The following is a 19,739-nucleotide window of genomic DNA, read 5'->3' as shown; positions in this document are numbered from 1 at the left end:
TATGTCCAGTTCTCAGGTGCAGCTGCTGGACGAGGCTGGCCGTCGGCAAAGACAAGAAGACCTAGGCGTTGGCTTATGACTTCAGGTGCTAAGGAAAAGAGGAAAAATGATGCGGGGGCATGTTGCTACGCGTGGCTCTGGCTAACTCAGGAAGGTAGGCTTTCACCCACCCTAAGATGTGCCATTGGATATGAGGTTTTCCTCAGACGGTCCCAGTGGCTGCAAGAGTGGATTGACTGTTGCTCTTTCTGAGTGGCCTGAGGGCTGTGGATTCCCCAGGGTTTTGGAGTACTCCGAGGTCATCTCTCCTCTTCAGACCCCCACGGCATGCCCGGTTGTGTTCTGCAGCATCCCAGCCTGTGCTTGGATCGATGATGACACCCTTGTATGCATTCCTTGGAAAATCTGAACAAAATGAGTGAGAACACTCTACCGTCTCCTCATCGAATCTGAGGTCCAGCACTTTTCGTCTCTCGGGGGTAGGGGAGAGTGAGGAGTGAGTGCCAGCGTCCCCTTCTGACATGCATGCAAACACACACCAGGGTTCCAGAATTCGAGGTGCTCCTATCTGGGGGTCCACTGTGTCTGCCCATAAGCTGGGTCATCTACGCATATTAGGTCCCTGCTGAAAGACCATTGAGGGCATGCGAGGGGGAAGGCTCTCCTGCTGGTCTTCAGAGTCGGAGTGCGTGCTGGTGCAGGCCCAGGAAGCTTGCAGCTTGGAAAGGTGTGCTTTGGCCAGGATCACATTTGTGCATGCAGCTTCGGGGGCTATTTCTGGAAGCCAAAATGAGGAAGCGTCCCTGGTTGGAGCCTGGAGCCTCAGGCCAGGCCTGTGTCCCTCCTAGTCATTTGTTTTGGCGCGTTGAAGTTCTTTAGTGCCCGGTGGGGATGGAGCAGTGGTTGGGTGTGGGCTGGGGTTGGTCTTCAACGGAAGGGAGCTGATGGATTAGGGCTAGGTATTGCCCATGTCGGCTACTCCACTGCAGATCCCGACAGAGTTTTGGCACTAAGTGGGTCATCGTGGAGTGGGGTTAGGACCGAGTGCTGCATTGAAGCCTGCGTGGTGGCTGCTGGCCTGCAGAAGATGGCAAGGCATCATGAGGACATGTCCTGTGTGATGTCGTGGGATGGGCTGTCATGATTGGGTTGCAGGGGCTGGCCACGTCTTCCCAAGAATGCGTCCTGTTCGTGATGTGCTGGCATCAGCTGCCCACGAAGGGGATGGCTTTGGCAGTACATGAGGATGTGGTTACATACTTAACCTGCGTACAGTTGTGATCCCGTTGCCGGAGGTATGTCGCCCAAAGGGTGTCTTGCGGGATGCCGAGAAGTTAGACATGTTGAAGCGTCTGTGCCGCTCACCTTGGGGGTATTTGGGTTATGCGAACATGCCCTTTGGCCACTTTGTTTCCTTGTTTGGGAATGTGCAAAGCGAAAGTGTTTCTCCGAGAGGGCATGATGCGGCCAGCCCTTGTGGCACGCAGGAGTTTTGGACAGCTAGTGGTTTATCTGGAGCAGTCCGTTGGCGGAGCAGAGATGCGTTCAGTGTTCTGATGCCAGGTGCGCTGCCGAGGACAGCCACTGTGCCCTTTGAAGCTTGCAGGTCCCCTCGCGAAGCAGAGTTCTTCCATTGGAAATCGGTCTGTGGTCCTCGGGGAGAATGCCTTTGACATCTGGGAGGTTCTCGGTAGTGTCATTCTGTCAGTGAAGAAGTGCCAGGATGCATGGGGTATGGTCAGTGTCATCAAAGCAGTCATGTTTGCAGTCTGCCATCCCTGGTATACAGTGACCCCGTGTTTGAATGATGTCTGTGGCTTCCAGTAGGTTCGACTTACCCGGTGGGCAGGAGGAGGGCACGTACGACAACACTGTCACGAATTTGAGTGTTTCCTCCGGGTTCAGGGCCGCCAAACCTGGTGGCTGGATGCTGGCAACACGTGCCTGGGAAGCTAGCCTAGTTTCCGCAGTGGGGTTTGAACGTGGGTCTTGGTTACTGAAGCCCACCACTTCCTGTGGTGGGCATTCCCATGGGTCCTCGCAAAGTGATTTGGCATAGTTGGCAATAATTGGCAGTTGGGCCTAATTATGTTAGCCCCTTGAGAGGTGCCGGGCTGCATCTTGTGTGTTGCCAGTCGCAGGTCGGCCCGCCCATAGGAGGTTTCCTTGGTCCTAAAAATGATGGGAGTGGCCCCAAGTGCACATTACATATTCTACTAGGTTGCAGGATTTCTGGGTCCATCTATATGTTACACCCACGGTCGGAAAGCAGGTCTCGTCAGGTGTTTGTGCGTTGGTCAGAAGGCTTGGTTGTGGAAGAGTGGAAGTCCGTGGCCTATTTCAAAACCCCCTGGGTTTCAAAGTTCACATTCAGTCTGTTGAAGCTTGAAGAGGTCTTTCTCCATTCAGTTGGGGGTTCCAAATCCAGGACGCTGTGTATAAACTCTGGCTTTTATGGTTCGAGGTCTCAGGAGAGGGCCACAGGGACACACAGAAAGCAAGATGCGGATTCAGAGGCACACGAAGACGCCCACAAGCGCGTTCTCGTCTGCAGTAACAGTCACACACGCGCACATGCGTGAAAACAAAAATATACCCTCTCACGTACCGGCCAACGTACACGCCTTATTTCCTGCAGTCGTGCTGTCAGACAAACATTGAGTTCTCTGTAAAGGTAGACATCCTTGGGAGACAGGGTCCGAGCTCAAGCCCAGGTAAAAATTCTCATGAATCATGATCTCTGAGTACACCGGTCCAATTCTGAAGCCTGCCTGATTTATGTCCAGTTCTCAGGTGCAGCTGCTGGACGAGGCTGGCCGTCGGCAAAGACAAGAAGACCTACGTGTTGGCTGATGACTGCAGGTGCTAAGGAAAAGTGGAAACATGACGCGGGGGCATGTTGCTATGCGTGGCTCTGGCTAACTCAGGAAGGTAGGCTTTCACCCACCCTAAGATGTGCCATTGGATATGAGGTTTTCCTCAGACGGTCCCAGTGGCTGCAAGAGTGGATTGACTGTTGCTCTTTCTGAGTGGCCTGAGGGCTGTAGATTCCCCAGGGTTTTGGTGTACTCCGAGGTCATCTCTCCTCTTCAGACCCCCACGGCATGCCCGGTTGTGTTCTGCAGCGTCCCAGCCTGTGCTTGGATCGATGATGACACCCTTGTATGCATTCCTTGGAAAATCTGAACAAAATGAGTGAGAACACTCTACCGTCTCCTCATCGAATCTGAGGTCCAGCACGTTTCGTCTCTCGGGGGTATGGGAGAGTGAGGAGTGAGGGCCAGCGTCCCCTTCTGACCTGCATGCAAACATACACCAGGGTTCCAGAATTCGAGGTGCTCCTATCTGGGGGTCCACTGTGTCTGCCCATAAGCTGGGTCATCTACGCATATTAGGTCCCTGCTGAAAGACCATTGAGGGCATGCGAGGGGGAAGGCTCTCCTGCTGGTCTTCAGAGTCGGAGTGCGTGCTGGTGCAGGCCCAGGAAGCTTGCAGCTTGGAAAGGTGTGCTTTGGCCAGGATCACATTTGTGCATGCAGCTTCGGGGGCTATTTCTGGAAGCCAAAATGAGGAAGCGTCCCTGGTTGGAGCCTGGAGCCTCAGGCCAGGCCTGTGTCCCTCCTAGTCATTTGTTTTGGCGCGTTGAAGTTCTTTAGTGCCCGGTGGGGATGGAGCAGTGGTTGGGTGTGGGCTGGGGTTGGTCTTCAACGGAAGGGAGCTGATGGATTAGGGCTAGGTATTGCCCATGTCGGCTACTCCACTGCAGATCCCGACAGAGTTTTGGCACTAAGTGGGTCATCGTGGAGTGGGGTTAGGACCGAGTGCTGCATTGAAGCCTGCGTGGTGGCTGCTGGCCTGCAGAAGATGGCAAGGCATCATGAGGACATGTCCTGTGTGATGTCGTGGGATGGGCTGTCATGATTGGGTTGCAGGGGCTGGCCACGTCTTCCCAAGAATGCGCCCTGTTCGTGATGTGCTGGCATCAGCTGCCCACGAAGGGGATGGCTTTGGCAGTACATGAGGATGTGGTTACATACTTAACCTGCGTAGAGTTGTGATCCCGTTGCCGGAGGTATGTCGCCCAAAGGGTGTCTTGCGGGATGCCGAGAAGTTAGACATGTTGAAGCGTCTGTGCCGCTCACCTTGGGGGTATTTGGGTTATGCGAACATGCCCTTTGGCCACTTTGTTTCCTTGTTTGGGAATGTGCAAAGCGAAAGTGTTTCTCCGAGAGGGCATGATGCGGCCAGCCCTTGTGGCACGCAGGAGTTTTGGATAGCTAGTGGTTTATCTGGAGCAGTCCGTTGGCGGAGCAGAGATGCGTTCAGTGTTCTGATGCCAGGTGCGCTGCCGTGGACAGCCACTGTGCCCTTTGAAGCTTGCAGGTCCCCTCGCGAAGCAGAGTTCTTCCATTGGAAATCGGTCTGTGGTCCTCGGGGAGAGTGCCTTTGACATCTGGGAGGTTCTCGGTAGTGTCACTCTGTCAGTGAAGAAGTGCCAGGATGCATGGGGTATGGTCAGTGTCATCAAAGCAGTCATGTTTGCAGTCTGCCATCCCTGGTATACAGTGACCCCGTGTTTGAATGATGTCTGTGGCTTCCAGTAGGTTCGACTTACCCGGTGAGCAGGAGGAGGGCACGTACGACAACACTGTCAAGAATTTGAGTGTTTCCTCCGGGTTCAGGGCCGCCAAACCTGGTGGCTGGATGCTGGCAACACGTGCCTGGGAAGCTAGCCTAGTTTCCGCAGTGGGGTTTGAACGTGGGTCTTGGTTACTGAAGCCCACCACTTCCTGTGGTGGGCATTCCCATGGGTCCTCGCAAAGTGATTTGGCATAGTTGGCAATAATTGGCAGTTGGGCCGAATTATGTTAGCCCCTTGAGAGGTGCCGGGCTGCATCTTGTGTGTTGCCAGTCGCAGGTCGGCCCGCCCATAGGAGGTTTCCTTGGTCCTAAAAATGATGGGAGTGGCCCCAAGTGCACATTACATATTCTACTAGGTTGCAGGATTTCTGGGTCCATCTATATGTTACACCCACGGTCGGAAAGCAGGTCTCGTCAGGTGTTTGTGCGTTGGTCAGAAGGCTTGGTTGTGGAAGAGTGGAAGTTCGTGGCCTATTTCAAAACCCCCTGGGTTTCAAAGTTCACATTCAGTCTGTTGAAGCTTGAAGAGGTCTTTCTCCATTCAGTTGGGGGTTCCAAATCCAGGACGCTGTGTATAAACTCTGGCTTTTATGGTTCGAGGTCTCAGGAGAGGGCCACAGGGACACACAGAGAGCAAGATGCGGATTCAGAGGCACACGAAGACGCCCACAAGCGCGTTCTCGTGTGCAGTAACAGTCACACACGCGCACATGCGTGAAAACAAAAATATACCCTCTCACGTACCGGCCAACGTACACGCCTTATTTCCTGCAGTCGTGCTGTCAGACAAACATTGAGTTCTCTGTAAAGGTAGACATCCTTGGGAGACAGGGTCCGAGCTCAAGCCCAGGTAAAAATTCTCATGAATCATGATCTCTGAGTACACCGGTCCAATTCTGAAGCCTGCCTGATTTATGTCCAGTTCTCAGGTGCAGCTGCTGGACGAGGCTGGCCGTCGGCAAAGACAAGAAGACCTACGTGTTGGCTGATGACTGCAGGTGCTAAGGAAAAGTGGAAACATGACGCGGGGGCATGTTGCTACGCATGGCTCTGGCTAACTCAGGAAGGTAGGCTTTCACCCACCCTAAGATGTGCCATTGGATATGAGGTTTTCCTCAGACGGTCCCAGTGGCTGCAAGAGTGGATTGACTGTTGCTCTTTCTGAGTGGCCTGAGGGCTGTAGATTCCCCAGGGTTTTGGTGTACTCCGAGGTCATCTCTCCTCTTCAGACCCCCACGGCATGCACGGTTGTGTTCTGCAGCGTCCCAGCCTGTGCTTGGATCGATGATGACACCCTTGTATGCATTCCTTGGAAAATCTGAACAAAATGAGTGAGAACACTCTACCGTCTCCTCATCGAATCTGAGGTCCAGCACGTTTCGTCTCTCGGGTGTATGGGAGAGTGAGGAGTGAGGGCCAGCGTCCCCTTCTGACCTGCATGCAAACACACACCAGGGTTCCAGAATTCGAGGTGCTCCTATCTGGGGGTCCACTGTGTCTGCCCATAAGCTGGGTCATCTACGCATATTAGGTCCCTGCTAAAAGACCGTTGAGGGCATGCGAGGGGGAAGGCTCTCCTGCTGGTCTTCAGTGTCGGAGTGCGTGCTGGTGTAGGCCCAGTAAGCTTGCAGCTTGGAAAGGTGTGCTTTGGCCAGGATCACATTTGTGCATGCAGCTTCGGGGGCTATTTCTGGAAGCCAAAATAAGGAAGCGTCCCTGGTTGGAGCCTGGAGCCTCAGGCCAGGCCTGTGTCCCTCCCCGTCATTTGTTTTGACACGTTGAAGTCATTTAGTGCCCGGTGGGGATGGAGCAGTGGGTGGGTGTGGGCTGGGGTTGGTCTTCAACGGAAGGGAGCTGATGGATTAGGGCTAGGTATTGCCCATGTCGGCTACTCCACTGCAGATCCCGACAGAGTTTTGGCACTAAGTGGGTCATCGTGGAGTGGGGTTAGGACCGAGTGCTGCATTGAAGCCTGCGTGGTGGCTGCTGGCCTGCAGAAGATGGCAAGGCATCATGATGACAGTGTTCGGTGTGATGTCGTGGGATGGGCTGTCATGATTGGGTTGCAGGAGCTGGCCACGTCTTCCCAAGAATGCGTCCTGTTCGTGATGTGCTGGCATCAGCTGCCCACGAAGGGGATGGCTTTGGCAGTACATGAGGATGCGGTTACGTACTTAACCTGCGTAGAGTTGTGATCCTGTTGCCGGATGAATGTCGCCCAAAGGGTGTCTTGCGGGACGCCAAGAAGTTAGATATGTTGAAGCGTCTGTGCCGCTCACCTTGGGGTTATTTGGGTTATGCGAACATGCCCTTTGGCCACTTTGTTTCCTTGTTTGGGAATGTGCAAAGCGAAAGTGTTTCTCCAAGAGGGCATGATGCGGCTAGCCCTTGTGGCACGCAGGAGTTTTGGATAGCTAGTGGTTTATCTGGAGCAGTCCGTTGGCGGAGCAGAGATGCATTCAGTGTTCCGATGCCAGGTGCGCTTCCGTGGACAGCCACTGTGCCCTTTGAAGCTCGCAGGTCCCCTCGCGAAGCAGAGTTCTTCCATTGGAAATCGGTCTCTGGTCCTCGGGGAGAGTGCCTTTGATCTCTGTGAGGTTCTCGGTAGTGTCACTCTGTCAGTGAAGAAGTGCCAGGATGCATGGGGTATGGTCAGTGTCATCAAAGCAGTCGTGTTTGCAGTCTGCCATCCCTGGTATACAGTGACCCCGTGTTTGAATGATGTCTGTGGCTTCCAGTAGGTTCGACTTACCCGGTGGGCAGGAGGAGGGCACGTAGGACAACACTGTCAAGAATTTGAGTGTTTCCTCCGGGTTCAGGGCCGCCAAACCTGGTGGCTGGATGCTGGCAACACGTGCCTGGGAAGCTAGCCTAGTTTCCGCAGTGGGGTTTGAACGTGGGTCTTGATTACTGAAGCCCACCACTTCCTGTGGTGGGCATTCCCATGGGTCCTCGCAAAGTGATTTGGCATAGTTGGCAACAATTGGCAGTTGGGCCGAATTTCGTTAGCCCCTTGAGAGGTGACGGGCTGCATCTTGCCTGTAGCCAGTCGCAGGTCGGCCCGCCCATAGGAGGTTTCCTTGGTCCTAAAAATGATGGGAGTGGCCCCAAGTGCACATTACATATTCTACTAGGTTGCAGGATTTCTGGGTCCATCTATATGTTACACCCACTGTCGGAAAGCAGGTCTCGTCAGGTGTTTGTGCATTGGTCAGAAGGCTTGGTTGTGGAAGAGTGGAAGTCCGTGGCCTATTTCAAAACCCCCTGGGTTTCAAAGTTCACATTCAGTCTGTTGAAGCTTGAAGAGGTCTTTCTCCATTCAGTGTGGGGGTCCAAATCCAGGACGCTGCGTATAAACTCTGGCTTTTATGGTTCGAGGTCTCAGGAGAGGGCCACAGGGACACACAGAGAGCAAGGTGCGGATTCAGAGGCACACAAAGACGCCCACAAGCGCGTCCTCGTGTGCAGTAACAGCCACACAAGCGCACATGCGTGAAAACAAAAATATACCCTCTCACGTACCAGCCAAGGTACACACCTTACTTCCTGCAGTCGTGCTGTCAGACAAACATTGAGTTCTCTGTAAAGGTAGACGTCCTTGGGAGGCAGGGTTCGAGCTCAAGCCCAGGTAAAAATTCTCATGAATCATGATCTCTGAGTACACCGGTCCAATTCTGAAGCCTGCCTGATTTATGTCCAGTTCTCAGGTGCAGCTGCTGGACGAGGCTGGCCGTCGGCAAAGACAAGAAGACCTACGCATTGGCTGATGACTGCAGGTGCTAAGGAAAAGAGGAAAAATGATGCGGGGGCATGTTGCTACGCGTGGCTCTGGCTAACTCAGGAAGGTAGGCTTTCACCCACCCTAAGATGTGCCATTGGATATGAGGTTTTCCTCAGACGGTCCCAGTGGCTGCAAGAGTGGATTGACTGTTGCTCTTTCTGAGTGGCCTGAGGGCTGTGGATTCCCCAGGGTTTTGGAGTACTCCGAGGTCATCTCTCCTCTTCAGACCCCCACGGCATGCCCGGTTGTGTTCTGCAGCATCCCAGCCTGTGCTTGGATCGATGATGACACCCTTGTATGCATTCCTTGGAAAATCTGAACAAAATGAGTGAGAACACTCTACCGTCTCCTCATCGAATCTGAGGTCCAGCACTTTTCGTCTCTCGGGGGTAGGGGAGAGTGAGGAGTGAGTGCCAGCGTCCCCTTCTAACATGCATGCAAACACACACCAGGGTTCCAGAATTCGAGGTGCTCCTATCTGGGGGTCCACTGTGTCTGCCCATAAGCTGGGTCATCTACGCATATTAGGTCCCTGCTGAAAGACCATTGAGGGCATGCGAGGGGGAAGGCTCTCCTGCTGGTCTTCAGAGTCGGAGTGCGTGCTGGTGCAGGCCCAGGAAGCTTGCAGCTTGGAAAGGTGTGCTTTGGCCAGGATCACATTTGTGCATGCAGCTTCGGGGGCTATTTCTGGAAGCCAAAATGAGGAAGCGTCCCTGGTTGGAGCCTGGAGCCTCAGGCCAGGCCTGTGTCCCTCCTAGTCATTTGTTTTGGCGCGCTGAAGTTCTTTAGTGCCCGGTGGGGATGGAGCAGTGGTTAGGTGTGGGCTGGGGTTGGTCTTCAACGGAAGGGAGCTGATGGATTAGGGCTAGGTATTGCCCATGTCGGCTACTCCACTGCAGATCCCGACAGAGATTTGGCACTAAGTGGGTCATCGTGGAGTGGGGTTAGGACCGAGTGCTGCATTGAAGCCTGCGTGGTGGCTGCTGGCCTGCAGAAGATGGCAAGGCATCATGAGGACATGTCCTGTGTGATGTCGTGGGATGGGCTGTCATGATTGGGTTGCAGGGGCTGGCCACGTCTTCCCAAGAATGCGTCCTGTTCGTGATGTGCTGGCATCAGCTGCCCACGAAGGGGATGGCTTTGGCAGTACATGAGGATGTGGTTACATACTTAACCTGCGTAGAGTTGTGATCCCGTTGCCGGAGGTATGTCGCCCAAAGGGTGTCTTGCGGGATGCCGAGAAGTTAGACATGTTGAAGCGTCTGTGCCGCTCACCTTGGGGGTATTTGGGTTATGCGAACATGCCCTTTGGCCACTTTGTTTCCTTGTTTGGGAATGTGCAAAGCGAAAGTGTTTCTCCGAGAGGGCATGATGCGGCCAGCCCTTGTGGCATGCAGGAATTTTGGACAGCTAGTGGTTTATCTGGAGCAGTCCGTTGGCGGAGCAGAGATGCGTTCAGTGTTCTGATGCCAGGTGCGCTGCCGAGGACAGCCACTGTGCCCTTTGAAGCTTGCAGGTCCCCTCGCGAAGCAGAGTTCTTCCATTGGAAATCGGTCTCTGGTCCTCGGGGAGAGTGCCTTTGACATCTGGGAGGTTCTCGGTAGTGTCATTCTGTCAGTGAAGAAGTGCCAGGATGCATGGGGTATGGTCAGTGTCATCAAAGCAGTCATGTTTGCAGTCTGCCATCCCTGGTATACAGTGACCCCGTGTTTGAATGATGTCTGTGGCTTCCAGTAGGTTCGACTTACCCGGTGGGCAGGAGGAGGGCACGTACGACAACACTGTCACGAATTTGAGTGTTTCCTCCGGGTTCAGGGCCGCCAAACCTGGTGGCTGGATGCTGGCAACACGTGCCTGGGAAGCTAGCCTAGTTTCCGCAGTGGGGTTTGAACGTGGGTCTTGGTTACTGAAGCCCACCACTTCCTGTGGTGGGCATTCCCATGGGTCCTCGCAAAGTGATTTGGCATAGTTGGCAATAATTGGCAGTTGGGCCGAATTATGTTAGCCCCTTGAGAGGTGCCGGGCTGCATCTTGTATGTTGCCAGTCGCAGGTCGGCCCGCCCATAGGAGGTTTCCTTGGTCCTAAAAATGATGGGAGTGGCCCCAAGTGCACATTACATATTCTACTAGGTTGCAGGATTTCTGGGTCCATCTATATGTTACACCCACGGTCGGAAAGCAGGTCTCGTCAGGTGTTTGTGCGTTGGTCAGAAGGCTTGGTTGTGGAAGAGTGGAAGTCCGTGGCCTATTTCAAAACCCCCTGGGTTTCAAAGTTCACATTCAGTCTGTTGAAGCTTGAAGAGGTCTTTCTCCATTCAGTTGGGGGTTCCAAATCCAGGACGCTGTGTATAAACTCTGGCTTTTATGGTTCGAGGTCTCAGGAGAGGGCCACAGGGACACACAGAGAGCAAGATGCGGATTCAGAGGCACACGAAGACGCCCACAAGCGCGTTCTCGTGTGCAGTAACAGTCACACACGCGCACATGCGTGAAAACAAAAATATACCCTCTCACGTACCGGCCAACGTACACGCCTTATTTCCTGCAGTCGTGCTGTCAGACAAACATTGAGTTCTCTGTAAAGGTAGACATCCTTGGGAGACAGGGTCCGAGCTCAAGCCCAGGTAAAAATTCTCATGAATCATGATCTCTGAGTACACCGGTCCAATTCTGAAGCCTGCCTGATTTATGTCCAGTTCTCAGGTGCAGCTGCTGGACGAGGCTGGCCGTCGGCAAAGACAAGAAGACCTACGTGTTGGCTGATGACTGCAGGTGCTAAGGAAAAGTGGAAACATGACGCGGGGGCATGTTGCTACGCGTGACTCTGGCTAACTCAGGAAGGTAGGCTTTCACCCACCCTAAGATGTGCCATTGGATATGAGGTTTTCCTCAGACGGTCCCAGTGGCTGCAAGAGTGGATTGACTGTTGCTCTTTCTGAGTGGCCTGAGGGCTGTAGATTCCCCAGGGTTTTGGTGTACTCCGAGGTCATCTCTCCTCTTCAGACCCCCACGGCATGCCCGGTTGTGTTCTGCAGCGTCCCAGCCTGTGCTTGGATCGATGATGACACCCTTGTATGCATTCCTTGGAAAATCTGAACAAAATGAGTGAGAACACTCTACCGTCTCCTCATCGAATCTGAGGTCCAGCACGTTTCGTCTCTCGGGGGTATGGGAGAGTGAGGAGTGAGGGCCAGCGTCCCCTTCTGACCTGCATGCAAACACACACCAGGGTTCCAGAATTCGAGGTGCTCCTATCTGGGGGTCCACTGTGTCTGCCCATAAGCTGGGTCATCTACGCATATTAGGTCCCTGCTAAAAGACCGTTGAGGGCATGCGAGGGGGAAGGCTCTCCTGCTGGTCTTCAGTGTCGGAGTGCGTGCTGGTGTAGGCCCAGTAAGCTTGCAGCTTGGAAAGGTGTGCTTTGGCCAGGATCACATTTGTGCATGCAGCTTCGGGGGCTATTTCTGGAAGCCAAAATGAGGAAGCGTCCCTGGTTGGAGCCTGGAGCCTCAGGCCAGGCCTGTGTCCCTCCCCGTCATTTGTTTTGACGCGTTGAAGTCATTTAGTGCCCGGTGGGGATGGAGCAGTGGGTGGGTGTGGGCTGGGGTTGGTCTTCAACGGAAGGGAGCTGATGGATTAGGGCTAGGTATTGCCCATGTCGGCTACTCCACTGCAGATCCCGACAGAGTTTTGGCACTAAGTGGGTCATCGTGGAGTGGGGTTAGGACCGAGTGCTGCATTGAAGCCTGCGTGGTGGCTGCTGGCCTGCAGAAGATGGCAAGGCATCATGATGACAGTGTCCGGTGTGATGTCGTGGGATGGGCTGTCATGATTGGGTTGCAGGAGCTGGCCACGTCTTCCCAAGAATGCGTCCTGTTCGTGATGTGCTGGCATCAGCTGCCCACGAAGAGGTTGGCTTTGGCAGTACGTGAGGATGCGGTTACGTACTTAACCTGCGTAGAGTTGTGATCCCGTTGCCGGATGAATGTCGCCCAAAGGGTGTCTTGCGGTACGCCAAGAAGTTAGATATGTTGAAGCCTCTGTGCCGCTCACCTTGGGGTTATTTGGGTTATGCGAACATGCCCTTTGGCCACTTTGTTTCCTTGTTTGGGAATGTGCAAAGCGAAAGTGTTTCTCCAAGAGGGCATGATGCGGCTAGCCCTTGTGGCACGCAGGAGTTTTGGATAGCTAGTGGTTTATCTGGAGCAGTCCGTTGGCGGAGCAGAGATGCATTCAGTGTTCCGATGCCAGGTGCGCTGCCGTGGACAGCCACTGTGCCCTTTGAAGCTTGCAGGTCCCCTCGCGAAGCAGAGTTCTTCCATTGGAAATCGATCTCTGGTCCTCGGGGAGAGTGCCTTTGATCTCTGTGAGGTTCTCGGTAATGTCACTCTGTCAGTGAAGAAGTGCCAGGATGCATGGGGTATGGTCAGTGTCATCAAAGCAGTCGTGTTTGCAGTCTGCCATCCCTGGTATACAGTGACCCCGTGTTTGAATGATGTCTGTGGCTTCCAGTAGGTTCGACTTACCCGGTGGGCAGGAGGAGGGCACGTAGGACAACACTGTCAAGAATTTGAGTGTTTCCTCCGGGTTCAGGGCCGCCAAACCTGGTGGCTGGATGCTGGCAACACGTGCCTGGGAAGCTAGCCTAGTTTCCGCAGTGGGGTTTGAACGTGGGTCTTGATTACTGAAGCCCACCACTTCCTGTGGTGGGCATTCCCATGGGTCCTCGCAAAGTGATTTGGCATAGTTGGCAACAATTGGCAGTTGGGCCGAATTTCGTTAGCCCCTTGAGAGGTGACGGGCTGCATCTTGCCTGTAGCCAGTCGCAGGTCGGCCCGCCCATAGGAGGTTTCCTTGGTCCTAAAAATGATGGGAGTGGCCCCAAGTGCACATTACATATTCTACTAGGTTGCAGGATTTCTGGGTCCATCTATATGTTACACCCACTGTCGGAAAGCAGGTCTCGTCAGGTGTTTGTGCATTGGTCAGAAGGCTTGGTTGTGGAAGAGTGGAAGTCCGTGGCCTATTTCAAAACCCCCTGGGTTTCAAAGTTCACATTCAGTCTGTTGAAGCTTGAAGAGGTCTTTCTCCATTCAGTGTGGGGTTCCAAATCCAGGACGCTGCGTATAAACTCTGGCTTTTATGGTTCGAGGTCTCAGGAGAGGGCCACAGGGACACACAGAGAGCAAGGTGCGGATTCAGAGGCACACAAAGACGCCCACAAGCGCGTCCTCATGTGCAGTAACAGTCACACAAGCGCACATGCGTGAAAACAAAAATATAGCCTCTCACGTACCAGCCAAGGTACACACCTTACTTCCTGCAGTCGTGCTGTCAGACAAACATTGAGTTATCTGTAAAGGTAGACGTCCTTGGGAGGCAGGGTTCGAGCTCAAGCCCAGGTAAAAATTCTCATGAATCATGATCTCTGAGTACACCGGTCCAATTCTGAAGCCTGCTTGATTTATGTCCAGTTCTCAGGTGCAGCTGCTGGACGAGGCTGGCCGTCGGCAAAGACAAGAAGACCTACGCGTTGGCTGATGACTGCAGGTGCTAAGGAAAAGTGGAAACATGACGCGGGGGCATGTTGCTACGCGTGGCTCTGGCTAACTCAGGAAGGTAGGCTTTCACCCACCCTAAGATGTGCCATTGGATATGAGGTTTTCCTCAGACGGTCCCAGTGGCTGCAAGAGTGGATTGACTGTTGCTCTTTCTGAGTGGCCTGAGGGCTGTAGATTCCCCAGGGTTTTGGTGTACTCCGAGGTCATCTCTCCTCTTCAGACCCCCACAGCATGCCCGGTTGTGTTCTGCAGCATCCCAGCCTGTGCTTGGATCGATGATGACACCCTTGTATGCATTCCTTGGAAAATCTGAACAAAATGAGTGAGAACACTCTACCGTCTCCTCATCGAATCTGAGGTCCAGCACGTTTCGTCTCTCGGGGGTAGGGGAGAGTGAGGAGTGAGGGCCAGCGTCCCCTTCTGACCTGCATGCAAACACACACCATGGTTCCAGAATTCGAGGTGCTCCTATCTGGGTGTCCACTGTGTCTGCCCATAAGCTGGGTCATCTACATATATTAGGTCCCTGCTAAAAGACCGTTGAGGGCATGCGAGGGGGAAGGCTCTCCTGCTGGTCTTCAGTGTCGGAGTGCGTGCTGGTGTAGGCCCAGTAAGCTTGCAGCTTGGAAAGGTGTGCTTTGGCCAGGATCACATTTGTGCATGCAGCTTCGGGGGCTATTTCTGGAAGCCAAAATGAGGAAGCGTCCCTGGTTGGAGCCTGGAGCCTCAGGCCAGGCCTGTGTCCCTCCCCGTCATTTGTTTTGACGCGTTGAAGTCATTTAGTGCCCGGTGGGGATGGAGCAGTGGGTGGGTGTGGGCTGGGGTTGGTCTTCAACGGAAGGGAGCTGATGGATTAGGGCTAGGTATTGCCCATGTCGGCTACTCCACTGCAGATCCCGACAGAGTTTTGGCACTAAGTGGGTCATCGTGGAGTGGGGTTAGGACCGAGTGCTGCATTGAAGCCTGCGTGGTGGCTGCTGGCCTGCAGAAGATGGCAAGGCATCATGATGACAGTGTCCGGTGTGATGTCGTGGGATGGGCTGTCATGATTGGGTTGCAGGAGCTGGCCACGTCTTCCCAAGAATGCGTCCTGTTCGTGATGTGCTGGCATCAGCTGCCCACGAAGGGGATGGCTTTGGCAGTATATGAGGATGCGGTTACGTACTTAACCTGCGTAGAGTTGTGATCCGGTTGCCGGAGGAATGTCGCCCAAAGGGTGTCTTGCGGGACGCCAAGAAGTTAGATATGTTGAAGCCTCTGTGCCGCTCACCTTGGGGTTATTTGGGTTATGCGAACATGCCCTTTGGCCACTTTGTTTCCTTGTTTGGGAATGTGCAAAGCGAAAGTGTTTCTCCAAGAGGGCATGATGCGGCTAGCCCTTGTGGCACGCAGGAGTTTTGGATAGCTAGTGGTTTATCTGGAGCAGTCCGTTGGCGGAGCAGAGATGCATTCAGTGTTCCGATGCCAGGTGCGCTTCCGTGGACAGCCACTGTGCCCTTTGAAGCTCGCAGGTCCCCTCGCGAAGCAGAGTTCTTCCATTGGAAATCGGTCTCTGGTCCTCGGGGAGAGTGCCTTTGATCTCTGTGAGGTTCTCGGTAGTGTCACTCTGTCAGTGAAGAAGTGCCAGGATGCATGGGGTATGGTCAGTGTCATCAAAGCAGTCGTGTTTGCAGTCTGCCATCCCTGGTATACAGTGACCCCGTGTTTGAATGATGTCTGTGGCTTCCAGTAGGTTCGACTTACCCGGTGGGCAGGAGGAGGGCACGTAGGACAACACTGTCAAGAATTTGAGTGTTTCCTCCGGGTTCAGGGCCGCCAAACCTGGTGGCTGGGTGCTGGCAACACGTGCCTGGGAAGCTAGCCTAGTTTCCGCAGTGGGGTTTGAACGTGGGTCTTGATTACTGAAGCCCACCACTTCCTGTGGTGGGCATTCCCATGGGTCCTCGCAAAGTGATTTGGCATAGTTGGCAACAATTGGAAGTTGGGCCGAATTTCGTTAGCCCCTTGACAGGTGACAGGCTGCATCTTGCCTGTAGCCAGTCGCAGGTCGGCCCGCCCATAGGAGGTTTCCTTGGTCCTAAAAATGATGGGAGTGGCCCCAAGTGCACATTACATATTCTACTAGGTTGCAGGATTTCTGGGTCCATCTATATGTTACACCCACTGTCGGAAAGCAGGTCTCGTCAGGTGTTTGTGCATTGGTCAGAAGGCTTGGTTGTGGAAGAGTGGAAGTCCGTGGCCTATTTCAAAACCCCCTGGGTTTCAAAGTTCACATTCAGTCTGTTGAAGCTTGAAGAGGTCTTTCTCCATTCAGTGTGGGGGTCCAAATCCAGGACGCTGCGTATAAACTCTGGCTTTTATGGTTTGAGGTCTCAGGAGAGGGCCACAGGGACACACAGAGAGCAAGGTGCGGATTCAGAGGCACACAAAGACGCCCACAAGCGCGTCCTCGTGTGCAGTAACAGCCACACAAGCGCACATGCGTGAAAACAAAAATATACCCTCTCACGTACCAGCCAAGGTACACACCTTACTTCCTGCAGTCGTGCTGTCAGACAAACATTGAGTTCTCTGTAAAGGTAGACGTCCTTGGGAGGCAGGGTTCGAGCTCAAGCCCAGGTAAAAATTCTCATGAATCATGATCTCTGAGTACACCGGTCCAATTCTGAAGCCTGCCTGATTTATGTCCAGTTCTCAGGTGCAGCTGCTGGACGAGGCTGGCCGTCGGCAAAGACAAGAAGACCTACGCGTTGGCTGATGACTGCAGGTGCTAAGGAAAAGAGGAAAAATGATGCGGGGGCATGTTGCTACGCGTGGCTCTGGCTAACTCAGGAAGGTAGGCTTTCACCCACCCTAAGATGTGCCATTGGATATGAGGTTTTCCTCAGACGGTCCCAGTGGCTGCAAGAGTGGATTGACTGTTGCTCTTTCTGAGTGGCCTGAGGGCTGTGGATTCCCCAGGGTTTTGGAGTACTCCGAGGTCATCTCTCCTCTTCAGACCCCCACGGCATGCCCGGTTGTGTTCTGCAGCGTCCCAGCCTGTGCTTGGATCGATGATGACACCCTTGTATGCATTCCTTGGAAAATCTGAAGAAAATGAGTGAGAACACTCTACCGTCTCCTCATCGAATCTGAGGTCCAGCACTTTTCGTCTCTCGGGGGTAGGGGAGAGTGAGGAGTGAGTGCCAGCGTCCCCTTCTGACATGCATGCAAACACACACCAGGGTTCCAGAATTCGAGGTGCTCCTATCTGGGGGTCCACTGTGTCTGCCCATAAGCTGGGTCATCTACGCATATTAGGTCCCTGCTGAAAGACCATTGAGGGCATGCGAGGGGGAAGGCTCTCCTGCTGGTCTTCAGAGTCGGAGTGCGTGCTGGTGCAGGCCCAGGAAGCTTGCAGCTTGGAAAGGTGTGCTTTGGCCAGGATCACATTTGTGCATGCAGCTTCGGGGGCTATTTCTGGAAGCCAAAATGAGGAAGAGTCCCTGGTTGGAGCCTGGAGCCTCAGGCCAGGCCTGTGTCCCTCCTAGTCATTTGTTTTGGCGCGCTGAAGTTCTTTAGTGCCCGGTGGGGATGGAGCAGTGGTTGGGTGTGGGCTGGGGTTGGTCTTCAACGGAAGGGAGCTGATGGATTAGGGCTAGGTATTGCCCATGTCGGCTACTCCACTGCAGATCCCGACAGAGATTTGGCACTAAGTGGGTCATCGTGGAGTGGGGTTAGGACCGAGTGCTGCATTGAAGCCTGCGTGGTGGCTGCTGGCCTGCAGAAGATGGCAAGGCATCATGAGGACATGTCCTGTGTGATGTCGTGGGATGGGCTGTCATGATTGGGTTGCAGGGGCTGGCCACGTCTTCCCAAGAATGCGTCCTGTTCGTGATGTGCTGGCATCAGCTGCCCACGAAGGGGATGGCTTTGGCAGTACATGAGGATGTGGTTACATACTTAACCTGCGTAGAGTTGTGATCCCGTTGCCGGAGGTATGTCGCCCAAAGGGTGTCTTGCGGGATGCCGAGAAGTTAGACATGTTGAAGCGTCTGTGCCGCTCACCTTGGGGGTATTTGGGTTATGCGAACATGCCCTTTGGCCACTTTGTTTCCTTGTTTGGGAATGTGCAAAGTGAAAGTGTTTCTCCGAGAGGGCATGATGCGGCCAGCCCTTGTGGCATGCAGGAGTTTTGGACAGCTAGTGGTTTATCTGGAGCAGTCCGTTGGCGGAGCAGAGATGCGTTCAGTGTTCTGATGCCAGGTGCGCTGCTGAGGACAGCCACTGTGCCCTTTGAAGCTTGCAGGTCCCCTCGCGAAGCAGAGTTCTTCCATTGGAAATCGGTCTGTGGTCCTCGGGGAGAATGCCTTTGACATCTGGGAGGTTCTCGGTAGTGTCATTCTGTCAGTGAAGAAGTGCCAGGATGCATGGGGTATGGTCAGTGTCATCAAAGCAGTCATGTTTGCAGTCTGCCATCCCTGGTATACAGTGACCCCGTGTTTGAATGATGTCTGTGGCTTCCAGTAGGTTCGACTTACCCGGTGGGCAGGAGGAGGGCACGTACGACAACACTGTCACGAATTTGAGTGTTTCCTCCGGGTTCAGGGCCGCCAAACCTGGTGGCTGGATGCTGGCAACACGTGCCTGGGAAGCTAGCCTAGTTTCCGCAGTGGGGTTTGAACGTGGGTCTTGGTTACTGAAGCCCACCACTTCCTGTGGTGGGCATTCCCATGGGTCCTCGCAAAGTGATTTGGCATAGTTGGCAATAATTGGCAGTTGGGCCGAATTATGTTAGCCCCTTGAGAGGTGCCGGGCTGCATCTTGTGTGTTGCCAGTCGCAGGTCGGCCCGCCCATAGGAGGTTTCCTTGGTCCTAAAAATGATGGGAGTGGCCCCAAGTGCACATTACATATTCTACTAGGTTGCAGGATTTCTGGGTCCATCTATATGTTACACCCACGGTCGGAAAGCAGGTCTCGTCAGGTGTTTGTGCGTTGGTCAGAAGGCTTGGTTGTGGAAGAGTGGAAGTCCGTGGCCTATTTCAAAACCCCCTGGGTTTCAAAGTTCACATTCAGTCTGTTGAAGCTTGAAGAGGTCTTTCTCCATTCAGTTGGGGGTTCCAAATCCAGGACGCTGTGTATAAACTCTGGCTTTTATGGTTCGAGGTCTCAGGAGAGGGCCACAGGGACACACAGAGAGCAAGATGCGGATTCAGAGGCACACGAAGACGCCCACAAGCGCGTTCTCGTGTGCAGTAACAGTCACACACGCGCACATGCGTGAAAACAAAAATATACCCTCTCACGTACCGGCCAACGTACACGCCTTATTTCCTGCAGTCGTGCTGTCAGACAAACATTGAGTTCTCTGTAAAGGTAGACATCCTTGGGAGACAGGGTCCGAGCTCAAGCCCAGGTAAAAATTCTCATGAATCATGATCTCTGAGTACACCGGTCCAATTCTGAAGCCTGCCTGATTTATGTCCAGTTCTCAGGTGCAGCTGCTGGACGAGGCTGGCCGTCGGCAAAGACAAGAAGACCTACGTGTTGGCTGATGACTGCAGGTGCTAAGGAAAAGTGGAAACATGACGCGGGGGCATGTTGCTACGCGTGACTCTGGCTAACTCAGGAAGGTAGGCTTTCACCCACCCTAAGATGTGCCATTGGATATGAGGTTTTCCTCAGACGGTCCCAGTGGCTGCAAGAGTGGATTGACTGTTGCTCTTTCTGAGTGGCCTGAGGGCTGTAGATTCCCCAGGGTTTTGGTGTACTCCGA

The 19,739-nt window shown here is 53.8% G+C and overlaps 7 non-coding genes across 7 annotated transcripts; all 7 read left to right on the top strand.

The window, feature by feature from the left end:
• Positions 1-365: 365 nt before the first annotated feature.
• Positions 366-458, top strand: LOC132489942 (small nucleolar RNA SNORD116). Its single transcript, XR_009532307.1, has one exon. It is a non-coding gene; the product is annotated as a small nucleolar RNA SNORD116 (small nucleolar RNA).
• Positions 459-3,142: 2,684 nt separating this feature from the next.
• On the top strand, positions 3,143-3,235 carry LOC132489941 (small nucleolar RNA SNORD116). Its single transcript, XR_009532306.1, has one exon. It is a non-coding gene; the product is annotated as a small nucleolar RNA SNORD116 (small nucleolar RNA).
• Positions 3,236-5,919: 2,684 nt separating this feature from the next.
• Positions 5,920-6,012, top strand: LOC132489940 (small nucleolar RNA SNORD116). Its single transcript, XR_009532305.1, has one exon. It is a non-coding gene; the product is annotated as a small nucleolar RNA SNORD116 (small nucleolar RNA).
• Positions 6,013-8,697: 2,685 nt separating this feature from the next.
• Positions 8,698-8,790, top strand: LOC132489939 (small nucleolar RNA SNORD116). The gene has a single exon (XR_009532304.1). It is a non-coding gene; the product is annotated as a small nucleolar RNA SNORD116 (small nucleolar RNA).
• Positions 8,791-11,474: 2,684 nt separating this feature from the next.
• On the top strand, positions 11,475-11,567 carry LOC132489937 (small nucleolar RNA SNORD116). Its single transcript, XR_009532302.1, has one exon. It is a non-coding gene; the product is annotated as a small nucleolar RNA SNORD116 (small nucleolar RNA).
• Positions 11,568-14,252: 2,685 nt separating this feature from the next.
• LOC132489936 (small nucleolar RNA SNORD116) lies at positions 14,253-14,345 on the top strand. The gene has a single exon (XR_009532301.1). It is a non-coding gene; the product is annotated as a small nucleolar RNA SNORD116 (small nucleolar RNA).
• A 2,685-nt stretch (positions 14,346-17,030) lies between these two features.
• On the top strand, positions 17,031-17,123 carry LOC132489537 (small nucleolar RNA SNORD116). Its single transcript, XR_009531945.1, has one exon. It is a non-coding gene; the product is annotated as a small nucleolar RNA SNORD116 (small nucleolar RNA).
• Positions 17,124-19,739: the final 2,616 nt, after the last annotated feature.

Source organism: Mesoplodon densirostris, chromosome 4 (assembly GCF_025265405.1).
Source record: "Mesoplodon densirostris isolate mMesDen1 chromosome 4, mMesDen1 primary haplotype, whole genome shotgun sequence".
In the NCBI taxonomy this organism is placed as follows: domain Eukaryota; kingdom Metazoa; phylum Chordata; class Mammalia; order Artiodactyla; family Ziphiidae; genus Mesoplodon; species Mesoplodon densirostris.
This window is presented reverse-complemented; position numbering and strand designations above follow the sequence as displayed.